Here is a 12,662-nt window from a genome sequence, read left to right as displayed (position 1 = left end):
CCCCCTATGAGTGTTTGCAGAAGTAAATGTGCCATATGTGCTGAACACCATGGTTATTGAATAATCCCAGAAGTTCAGAGAATATGCCTCTAAATTCATATGTCAAAGGAAGGAAGGGAATGCAAGTGTTGCTTAATATTTATTCATTAAATGCACTCTCTTGTATATTTTGAGCATTGGTTGCTAGAAAGACTGCAACAAATTATGAGCCAAGACAGATGAGCACTTTGTGCTGGCCTGTGGGCAGAGTTAGGGAGCAGTGTCTGCATGCTGCCTGCCCTAACCCTGCCTCCAGGAGAGGATTTTGGCATGCACTGGTCCACACAGCAAATGCCATGATGACACCCCTCCAGTGCTGCATCCACATGAGGCAGAACTGCAAGGGTATCTTAAAGCCACACTTCCACAGCTATGGTGCCCCTTGGAGGGCGCAAAAAGGACCCGCAGCTCCGATCCAACCAGTAAAGGGCGGTCTGCAGCCCCTTTGTCTGTATAGGGGTGGTCTGTATAGTCCTAATATGAACTGTAAGAAACACCTTGATACTTGTAACAATCATAAATTTAAAATGTGAAATAATCTGTAATTGTATGATATTTACCCATAAATTATAAATTAACACATTCACCTGTCACTATTGAATTACCAGCCACTGAAAGTCAGTCTTAAATTCTATACCACTTGGCATCATTGAATGATTTTTCCTAGTCTAAAGAAAGATCCCGTGCCTTTAACAAGGTTGAATAAAAGAGGCAGGTGTGCCTTGTCAGGGACTGGAAAAACTGTGTCTGCTAGCTGTCATGCACATATTTCAAAAGGCCAGGTATGATTCTAGCATAGATTCCATCTACACATCATGACTATGAGTTTGGTTGGCTTATGCTTTAGTACAGAATTAGATGAGTTGAATCCACACCTCTGCCAACTTCTTCAAGCATAAAAAGTGATGGAGAAGCTTCCTTTCCAACAGCTCATTGGTGAAAATGGAGATGAACATGTAATTGGATAGTCTTCCTCTTCCACTTTTCTGATAGCTTAGCAAAGCAATTGCTAAACTAAGCAAAGCAAAAAAACAAAAAACAAAACCCAGCTTGTACAAAATGTGTCTCTGGAATACGGGCCAAGAGTCAACAGAAAGCAATCTCACATAGCTATCTCAAGTGACAAGCAAGCAAAATCTTTTTATATAAATAGTACAGTATAGTAACAATATCTGTTCCATATTGTAGTTTAAGTCCAGAATGTTCTTTCATCAGAAATCTATGGCAGCTTCAGCTTCTGTTTTGATTAGCCTGGAAGATACAATATTTTATATGATCATAATTATCTTTATTCATACCCATAGGTTTTTCCCAAAACTGGAACTCAATGTGGCTCACAAATTAAAATTAAAACACACAGAATATCAATGTTAAAATAGAATTAAACTATGAACAATATTAGTAAAGCATATACTTAGCAATGGCAAGCAAGATCCAAATGGTTTGTTATTATTGTGGCTGTTCCTCTTGTTATCATATTTATATCTTTCCTTTTTCCCAATCTCAAAGCTGGTTACAAATGTTAAAACAGATTCATTATACTATAGTTAAAAATGTAAGTTTAAAATATAATTAAACAACTAAACTGAATGCCATTAAAAGCGACAGTACTTCTCCCCAACCTGGTGGTCTGGGGAGGAAAATTTGCTGGCCTCTCATTGGTAGAGACCAGCAGTTTAAATAAAACGATGTGCTTTGTGGGCCATTAGAAGGGGTGAGACTCACCTGCCCAAACCCTTGTCAGTTGCCACAAACGCTGATCCACCCTCCTGCCTCAACAGCAGTGTGGGATTAATTCTGTTCGCTTCAGGGCCGGGTAGGAATGTTCTCCCCTTTCCTAGGGTTTTTTTTGCCTACCCTACACTATTAGTTGGGGACTTGGACAATTGGCTTGGGGTGTGATCATAAATATGTTCCACGCATAGGCAGGGGGGAGGAGATAGAGGTTTCGGTGAACACCTAAGCACCCTCCTAAAGGTTTAAGGTAGGTCTGGCTACTAAATGAGGTTTACGTCTGTTGACTAAATGAAGGGAAAGAGACTTGCCTTGGGGCTAGCCTGAGATTTAAAGCCCCACTTAAGTCTTGTGAGTTAAGTGGGGGAGTCTTGGGTTGGCCTTCTGGATGCAGGCCAGCTGGGGAGAAATCTATTTCTGGATTGCCCTCGGGGCTCAGGTGTTTTCACCCAGAGGAAGCTGGGGAATTGGTCTAGGAGAAGACCATCCACCAGCTGTTCCTGCATGAGGTCCTCCTCCCTGGTTTTGCAGTTCTCAAAGAAAAATTAAATGAGTTAAATAAAGTTGTCAATTTTGGAACCCAGTTCTTTTTGTCTGTTCTCATTATTCAATGAGTTGGTCTGCAAAATGTTCACCAGCCTATGAAAGAAATGGTCAAATGTGGGAGCCATCTTTCATTGCCACACAAGTTCTCTGTGAGAAATGATGCATGGTGACATAATATCTTCACAGATTTCTAGCTCCATTTCAAGCCATGTAACAGCTGCTAGGTCAAATGGCTGCCTCCACCTCCTCTTCCCCCTCCTTCATTTTAACTTAACTCTTTTACAGTTTTAGGGACTTTTATAAAAGCAAATCCATGGCTCTTGAAATGAGAGATGGTGGAAAAAAATTAGTCACAAGCAAAATCAGGACAGACCAAACTCGTTATCCCTTGTTTTTAACATGCAGATGTGAACTGACTACTCATATGGCAATTTTCTACTGTTCTTTTATATTTCTAGTTATATCCTTTCTTAATCCTTCGAGAACATGATGCCAAAGTGAAGTCCAGTGTTTCCAAAACCACCTTTACCCTCCAGTAAACAATAATTGCTAGATAACAATGGTGAACACTAAATGAGTATGTACCATTCTCCTTGCTGAGTTTGCAATATTTACCTTTAGCTGTTGATATTTTAATTAACATTAAGAGCATTATTTGCCCCTTGTGTTGAATGGAGAACACTCTGCAAATAAACAGCAGTTCCCACTTGGACAATCACTCTGTAAATTAGCTTACTTTGTCAATATAGTGCATGCCTATCAGCCAGTTAGAAACAGCAGGAGCATGGCTGTTCATTTACTTAAGCAGTAGGTTATACCATTAATGTGTGTGATTGGTGTTAATTAGAGCTGTGTGTTGATGTCTCTATGCCACAGAGCCCACATTAAAGACACACAAATCCACACATACACAATACAAAACCAGAAGAATATTAACTCATTAAGTATGAATAGACTTGCATGATTTACTGACTTTGGGTTGTTTCTAGGATGTTCTGAAACAATACAAATGTGGGATAGCTTCATTTTCCTGAAATATATGCCAGTCTCTACAGAATGATTCAGTCAAAGTTAAGCATCAGTTGCACTGACTTCAGTGGCAAAAGTAAGGATACACTTCAGTTGAATAAGTGGGAGTTAAAAGTGCTCACAATAAGTTAGATCATGCCCCATGTATGACAGGTGTGTGATTTTGTGGGTGTTTCCACAAGTCTAGGGTTGCCTTGCCACCTAGATACTTGGATTTTATCTGGATACAAAGCATGCTATATTGTGCCCATTTGGACTGTTATTTGGCCCAGATTCCAAGCTTTCATTTATGTTTTAAACTGTATCTATGGCCTGGGACAAACTGCCCCAAAAGGGTGGGCTGGTAGAGGCCTGCTTCCATCCGGAGGGATGCCACAGCCACCAAACCGTGTGGCCTCCCTCTGAAGTAAAAACAACCCAGAAAACCCAGGTTCTTTTCCTGTCACCGGGTGGAAGTCACGAGTGCACCAATGGCACACTCGTGACGTAATGGATGTGCAGTAATTTGCAGATGCTGTGTCCCTTATATCAAGATTGCGGTGCCCATGTGGACAGGCCGCCACCATCAGGCCACCACCATTACATACTAGGTTTCTGGACCATGCGGTTGCTGCACAGTCTGGAACCCTAGTATCACCGCCGCCACACCTCTTTCAGCTCATCTGTCTCGGGCCTATATAATCTTTACAGAAGCTGACACATCAGGCAAAATGTAGAGGCACTTTTATGTCAAATTGTTCTCCAAGAGTAAGGTCCACCTGGCAATTTAACATGTGATGGAAGGGAGGACAAGTGGTGTAAACAGTGGGAATCCAAAGGAGGTTCACACTGCCAAGACAATTAGAATCTAACCTAGAGTATACTTTTCATAATTAGAATAGTTAGATGTCTAAATTTAAAAAAGTGGTATATAACAACCCTGCATACGTTCTCATTCACACATGCATTTACACTGAACACTGTCTCAAAAAAGGATTTTATGTGGCGTACACATCAGGATCCACGCACCAATCAAATGAGGGATAAACTCTCTGACCTGGATAAATTATCTTACATGACTCACTTTAGAATGGTTACAGTGTAGACCATATTTTTAGTAACATGTACAGTCAGCCCTCCTTATCCACAGATTTTTAATCCATGGATTCAAGCAACCATGGCTTGAAAATTTTCAAAAAAAGTATACATTTGAAATAGCAAACATTGATTTTCCATTTTATATAAGGGATACCATTTTGTTATGCTATTGTATTTAATGGGATTTGAGCTTCCATGGATTTTGGTGTCCATGGAGGGTCCTGGAACCAAACCCCAGCGGATAACAAGAACCCACTATATTCATTACAAGGAAGGAATTGTTTGGTTACTATAGCCACAGCCCTAGCTTATGAGGCAATATACATGGATCTGGAAAACAGAAAGCAAGCACACAGATTGGGAAACACTAGAATTTGTTGCACAGAGAATTAAGATGCACTAATGGAATAGGAAAGCTGGATGTTGGGGGCTTCTACAACAGAAAATTGGATGTTCTTTCCAGTGAAATAGTGGATCCAGAAGGCAGAAGAGGAAGATGTGGAGGATACAGCAAAAGACTGCTACATTTATATATCTTGTAGGGATATAAACAGAGGAAAGGAACAGACAAATAGGCTCCCCACCAAACAGATCCTTCTTAATGTTCCTTGGAAGAGAGACTTATAAAATTCTGAACACAATTTATTTTTCTTAGAACAAAACTCCACATGCTTCTGTTCTTGACCAACAAAATGCAAATACTATTAATTCAGAGGACAGTAATTAATACATTAAACACACCATATATATATGACTATAAGTCAACCTCGTGTATTAGTCAAAGGCAGTTTTGGGGGCCTAAAGTATGGATTTTTATATGAGCCATGGATAAGTCGAGGGTAAAACTTAGGGGCATGTAACAAAATATTTAAATGGTGAAGCAAAGGAAAACAGTGCCAAAGAATTTACAAAATTTCAGCAGAAATAATTGTTTGTGCTCACACTAAAGGCTGTATGATTTAGGGTGATGGTGGTGGGGTTGGGTTTCAATACTTCCAGGACAGATTAAACTCTTTCCTTTTATCAGGGGATGGTTCCCCTTTTTTCTCACCTGTTGACATATGGTAACTCCATGAATTTCATAGAGTTTTCTTAGAGAAGCAATACTCAGAGGTGGTTTTGCTCATTCCTTCCTCTGAAATATAGCCTACAGCACATGGATTTTTAGAGGTCTCCCATCGAATTACTAAGCAGAGCTGATGCTGCTTAACTTCAAAGAACAAACAAAACCAACATGCCCTTATTTGGAAAATAGGATTCATAATCTTGGTTCTCTCCTTCAAAGTTCAGAATAAAACCCAAGCTAGATTCACTATCACTCTGTAGTGGAAGCCAAGAACCTTTCTGAATATGATTACAGATGGGGAATGGAGACAATAATGTACTGCCTCAGCTCTTAGCTGATTCAATCTTAGCCTCTATGGTACACTAGCCAGAGGTGCAACAAGATCTGTCTACATACTGATTCTACAAACTGGCATGTCTATATCTTTGATTTTGACATGTTATATAAGAAACACCATTTTACAATCCATTTAATGGGATTTGAACATCTACAGATTTTTGTATCTATTGGGGTTTTTTTTCCTGGAACCAAACCGCAGCAGATACCAAGGGTTCACTGTATAAGGTTAAGGATGATGGGTATTTCAGGCCAACAGTATCTGAGGACATACACTTGTTTTAATACAGACCTATCAGCAATCTAGTGGTACATTTTATGAAATACATATATACCTAGTGTAAAAAAAAATTCTCATTGTTCATTGTGCATTACAGCTTACATTTTTTTCTCCTTCACTGACATGTTTATATGCCATAGTAATTCAACTGAAACATTTATTGGACCATTACTTTGTTCTGTCTTTGTATCTGTAACCCCATTCAGATGGCCTATCTTTCCCAAATTCGTTCAGTAGGAAAGTGTTGTCCATTCTCCGTTCATTTGGATAGTAAAATATTGTTGATGTATGCTAAACCACTAAGAAATGTCTCAATAACAGTTTCTTTCCTGATGCTGAATATTAAATGACTAAGACCTTCACTGTGCTGAACACAGGAGGATCTTGGCCTACCATCTCAGTAATCACAGTCTATAATGCCAAGTTGCTGAATTCTTGTTGTCTTGGCAGAGATAATCATTTCTGGCAGTGTTACAACAAGTTGTGGGCAATGTGTGTGCATTCGTAGGAGTACATAGCAAACAAATTGTCAGTAATAGTTTTCTACAAAGCAAAATGTGAAAGCTAAACTGCTCTTGATTAAGAGGAAGTTCTGATCAGTAACAATGTCACTACTCAATATAAATTTATTTGATTCTTGTTTTCTGCTCAGTTTGTATAAGCTCAGTACTTACCAATGCCACTGACTTCCTAGAATTCTCTCACTTCCACTGGAATGGCTAGCCTATGGCCTGTTACAGACTGCCAAAATAAAGCTGCTTTGGGTCTCTTTGGAGATATGCTATTTAAATGATGCATGAGCCCTAAGAGTCCAGAGGTTGCGCCAAAGCCGCACTTCATTCCTAAGCACTGGAGTGCAGCTTTGGTGCAGCTTCCGGATTCTTAGGATACATGCATCATTTAAATAGCATATCTCCAAAGAGACCCAAAGCAGCTTTATTTTGGCAGTCTGTAACAGGCCAATGTTACTTTTTAGGCTATAATACCATAATCCCATTGACATCGTGTAGTAGCTTAAAAAGCCATTATGATACTAGGCTGCATCAATAGGAATATAGTATCTATATCAAGAGGACTAATAATGCCACTTTATTCTACTTTGATCAGACCTCACCTGGAACACTGTGTACAGTTCTGATGACAAAAGTTCTAGAGGAATGTGGATAAACTGGTCACATCCAGAAGAAGGCAACAAAAATTATGAAAGGCATGGAAACCATGCCCTATGAGGAGCAACTTGAGGAGCTGGGTGTGTTTAGCTAGGAAAAAAGAAGGTTAAGGGGTGAAATGATAACTGTGTCATTTCACGGCTCCAGAAACTAGTACATGTAACAAAGGATTGAAACCACAGGAAAAGAGATCCCACTTAAACACTAGGAGGAGCTTCCTGATGACAAGAGCTCTTTGACAGTTGAATATGTTGTTTCAGAGGGTGGTGGGGTCTCCTTTTTTGGAGGTTTTTAAACAAAGGCTGGATGGTCATCTGTCAAGAATGGTTTGATTGTGGATGCCCAGGTTTCAGTGATGGCCAGGAGTGTGTTTTCCCAGTTAAGTCTAGTATGCCAGCTGCACCCATTTCTTGAGGCGTTGGATCTGGCCATGATAACACAAACCTTGATTACATCCTGATTAGATTACTGTAACTTACAGTACTTGGGGCTGCCTTTGGAAACTGTTCAAAATCTTCAGAGGGTTCAAAGTGCTGTGGCCAGGCTGTTGACCAAGGGTGGTTACATGGAATATGTTACCTACCTGTTGAAATACCTTCACTGGCTATCAGTCTATTTTCAGGCAAAAAATGGCCTTTAGAGCCCTAAATAGCTTTGGTTCACAGTATCTGAAAGATTGCATCTTCTTGCATGAGCCTGCATGAGTTTTAAGATCTTTGGAGAAAGGTTTTCTCTTGATCCCACTGCCATCACAGCAACATTTAGTGGAGACACAGGAAACATCTATTTTAGTGGCTGCACCTAATTTGTGGAATTCCCTCTCATAGGAGGCTCAGTTGGCCCTTTCTCTCCTTTTCTTTAGACAGTAGGGAAAAATAGGTGTTTTTTCTCTGTTTTTCTTCTTTTTTAAAAAAAACTATGTTTTAATTGTGTATTACCTTGTTTAAATCTTGGTTTGTTTGTTTTTTAATGAATTATCATTTTATTGTTTTTAAACTTTGGTATGAATATTTTTTTAAAAAAAACAACAACATTGCTTTTAAAATGTTTGTGAGTCAGTTTAGATCTTGTTTAGGGAGAATGGGTGGGATATATAGTGTGTATATAAAATAAAATAAAATAAAATAAAATAAAATAAAATAAAATAAAATAAATATTGCATCTTGGTTTACATAGTTGTTCTTTGACGGTAAATAAGAATTAGAGGGTGTCTCCTGGACAGGATGAGTCTTCCTTATCAAGAATTTTGAAATCTGAAATATTCCAAAATTGAAAATTATCTACATGGGTGGCTAGGATAGTGACACCTTTGCTTTTTGATAGTTCGGTGTACACAAAATTTGTTCAATGCACAAAATCATTTTTAAAATGTGTATCAAATTACCTGCAGGCTATGTGTATAGGATGCACATGAAAAATAAATGAATTTCAAGTTAAAACTTGGGTTCCATGTCCAAAATATCTCATTATGTGTATGTAAATATTTCAAAATCCAAAAAACTTTGAAATCCAAAATACTTCTTGCATTTTGTATAAGGGAGACTCAGCCTGTATGTGGATATTTCCCAGATGTTAACTCACATTATTTTCTGTACCCAAGTCTTGAGGAAAATGACCTCTTCCCCCCCCCCAACATGCCCAATTAAGGGAGGAGAACAGTGTGAGTATTTCTCTATCCGTGTGATGAGTAACAACAGTTTGCAGTTTGGGACACAGGCAGAGAAAGAGCTTCAAGTTCAGAGCCTGGAACATTGATTTGTAAATTAATTAGTTAATCCTGAGTGTTAGAAATCAGAAGATTAATATGTTGTCCTTAACGTTAATAATATAAATCCTGCAATACACCAAATTACATTAACTAATTCATTACCTCAGATACTGATTTTCAAAACAGATCATAGAATTTACAGAAAATGTCATGGGTGTCAATTATGACAACTGGCAAACATTTTATAATTGGCTCCTTCCAACTTGCTCTTTGTGTTGTTTTGCAATTGTCTTCCTGTGACTTGTAATTATAAATCTCATAATATGATCAGTGGTAGTCCAATACCCCGTGAACTGTCATATTGGGGAAAGGTATCCTAAACATGGGATCTCATCTTATGACCTGTTCAATTTAGCCTTGTCACCAATCTTAATGTCTCTTCCCTTTTTCCCTCTTCTCTGACTAGCCTCAACATTACACACACTGTTCACTCATCTTTCATGTGCCTTGTTTGTTAAAAATTAAAAAGAAATTTTATTAAAGCTTAATAGGGAACTAGGGCGGGTTATAGACCGCCATTTTGGACGTCCTCAGGACGTCCCATTTTAAAAAAGGGGTGTCTCTTCTAGACGCCCCTTTCCCTATCACGGACTCAGTCCATGACAAATGGCAGCGGCCATTCCACACGGCCGCCACCATGTTTACGTCTTGGACGCATAGCGTCCAGATGGGTCACGGCGGTTATGATGTCGCGGGTGCGCCATGGGTGCCTCGCGACGTCATAACGGCGCTGCAGGAAGAAGCTCCATTTTGGAGCTTCTTTTTTGCTCCACGAGGGTGTCGCGCAGTTTGTATGCTGCGACTCCCTCACAGAGCAAAGAGCAGCACCAGCAGACCACCGCAAAGCGGCAGTTTGTAACGCCTCCATATGTTTATTTCAGCAAGAGGAGAGTTATCTAAGGTATCAGTAAATACAGCAGTAGATTCCTGGCTATTAAGATAGCTCAGCAAGTCAAGAGTAGAGAACTATTAATCAGAAAGACTTAGCATGGATGTAAGCATATGACTAACATTTTTCTACACAGTGGAATCATTACATCTTTTGAGTCTCACCTCCCCTGTCACAGCTAGGAAGCACCTGCTGGAATCCTATTACGGCCTTACATATGCGTAAGTGGACTTATGCATGCAGGAATTAGAATCAGGCAGTTTCATAACATCTGTATTCAGTAAAGTGTTGCTGATATGTTACTAGGTAGCGGAGCCAGCAAAGTGCCTGATGTGTACCATGCAATAAAGTGCACCATCCACTAATGCATATTGGTCTTTATGCACATTGTACACCAATGCACATTGTGGAATGATAAACATCACACATTAATATTCACATCACACTCTTGTTGGTTTTTTGATATTCATCTTTGCCATTCACTAGCAGGCACCTCTGCTACATATATAAAGTTATGTTATATAAAAGATGATATCAGATTCCTGTGAATGTGCTACAGCACAGGTTTTGCCTTCAGGATTCAAGTTTGATCTATAATATCTCTAGATTAAAACATCAATTCTCTAGCAATTCCACTATCTTCTTACCTTATTACTTGTTTGCTCTGAAGACTAATGAAATACAGTGATGGTTAAGCTCATTCATTTTGCTGTCTGTCTGTTTTACCTGACACATGTAAAAAGCAAAACTTCATCTTCAGAGGCCAAGTCTTAAAACTTCCCGACTCCTCCCTCTTCCCACTTTGACTGCATCTGGTCTGTTGAAATATTCCAGTTTGACATACCTTTAACTGCCATGGCTCAGTGCTATGGAATCCTAGGATTTATTGTTTTGTGAGGCACCACAGAGAAGGCCAAATCTCTGACAAAACTACAATACTACAAAACTAAAACTTGTCAAGGTGTGAGATCCACTAAACCAATTGTAAAGCAGAATGAGATGGGAAAGTAAAAGTAAAGAAAGCCCCAAAGGGGAGTGGAGTAAGATTTTTTTCCCCCTGCTTAATTACCCAGCACATTCAGTGGGCAATAAAGAAACAAAATCTAAATGAATTGGTTCACTGCAACTCAGCCCAAATATTAATATGCAAAAGAAAGCCTCACCCCAATCCACAGATATCCCAACAGTTTTCATGCAGACTAATAAAGTGGGAGGATACCAGCCTTCAGTCCTAAAAGCCCTCCCTTCAGCCATCATCTTGGGGGGAGAGAGGCAGGCAATCTCCAACTGCCTGCCTGAAGAAGAAAAGCCCTCCTTCCGACCACCATCTTGGGGAGAGAGAGGCCAGGGCCTGAAAGACTAAGAGCCCTCTTCTGACCACCATCTTGAGGGGGAGAGAGGCCTGGCCTGAAAGACTAAGAGCCCTCTTCTGACCACCATCTTGAGGGGGAGAGAGGCCTGGCCTGAAAGACTAAGAGCCCTCTTCCGACCACCATCTTGAGGGGGAGAGAGGCCTGTTATGTTTGTTTGTTTGTTTTTTTACTTTGTATTGTACTTCCTGTTGTACACCGCTTTGATCTAATTTGGAAAAGCGATATATAAATAAACATCATTATTTATTTATTTATTATTATTATTATTATTATTATTATTATTATTATTATTATTAAATACCTTTTTCTGCCTTTTGATGAAAGTGGTTGCTGCTCCTGAGGTTTAACATCAACTTTTCTGTCTCTCTTCATCCTCTCGAATTAAAACCAGGCAGGCAAATTAGACCACACAGCAGAACAACAATCCTGTGGAATACATTTCTTCCAATCCTCCTCCTCCACCTATTGTGGAAGGAAGGAAGGAAGGCACCCCATCCCCTAACAAATTCTAATGGCCTAAAAGAACTAATTCAATATTGTTATGGTAAGTACAGAAGTGAAGAAATAGCTATGTTAATTTTAACTGCAGAAATAACTACAACATTAAGCAGCAATTAATGGTGATCAACCACATTGTGAAAAATCTAATGAATTAACAAATTAATGATTTGCCCAAACCCTGTGCAAATCGGCTAAAGGAATTTCAGAAGGGGAATGTAGAACATATCTGTGCAGGTGTCATGTATACTAGCTGATCTCTGCCTAGCAAGAATGCATGTTGTCTGCCTCTAATTATGTTTTGCATGTAAGCGAACACTACAAGAACACTGGTAGTTTCAGTTTCAGTTTCATTTCCTGAAATCAAAATGAAACTCAAATCTAGGTTGAACCACAACAGTGTCTCTCACAATGAGAAATTTTCCCCAAAAAATCATACCCTTTAGCTCTCCTCTGAATAGATTCTAAAACCTGTTTCCTTCAACGTTCTTTATAAGAAACACGTATATCCTAACATTTGTACACTTTTTGTCCCATTTCCCTGGGGGGAAAATCTTTTAAATTATTATTTTTATATCAATTTTTTAAAATACATAACATACATTGAACCAAAGTGTCCTCTTTTGTCTCTGCCACCCACCACTACAGAAATGCAAAAAGCAATTACAATTAAAAATACTTCTCATCTGACTGAACTGGTTAAAAGAGGAAAGCTGATTACATATCAAATCATATGTTGTTACAAAGCAATATAATGTTTCACATAGCATCAAAAGACTTAAGTTGTGTTATAATTGACCATGCATCATATTGCTGATGTGTGATCAGCAATATGATGGATAAAGAGTGACCATTTCA

The 12,662-nt window shown here is 39.1% G+C and overlaps 1 long non-coding RNA gene across 1 annotated transcript; it reads right to left on the bottom strand.

The window, feature by feature from the left end:
* Positions 1-1,021: 1,021 nt before the first annotated feature.
* On the bottom strand, positions 1,022-11,821 carry LOC149321956 (uncharacterized). Its single transcript, XR_016279423.1, has 3 exons — positions 11,608-11,821; positions 10,581-10,659; positions 1,022-1,290 (listed from the first exon to the last, which is right to left on the bottom strand). It is a non-coding gene; the product is annotated as an uncharacterized LOC149321956 (long non-coding RNA).
* Between the last annotated feature and the right edge of the window lie 841 nt (positions 11,822-12,662).

This window comes from Sceloporus occidentalis, unplaced genomic scaffold (genome assembly GCF_023333645.1).
Source record: "Sceloporus occidentalis isolate IW3139 unplaced genomic scaffold, rSceOcc1.0.p SCAF_1, whole genome shotgun sequence".
NCBI classification, from domain to species: Eukaryota; Metazoa; Chordata; class Lepidosauria; order Squamata; family Phrynosomatidae; genus Sceloporus; species Sceloporus occidentalis.
Note: the sequence above shows the minus strand (reverse complement) of the source record. Positions and strands in the feature narration are given on the sequence as shown.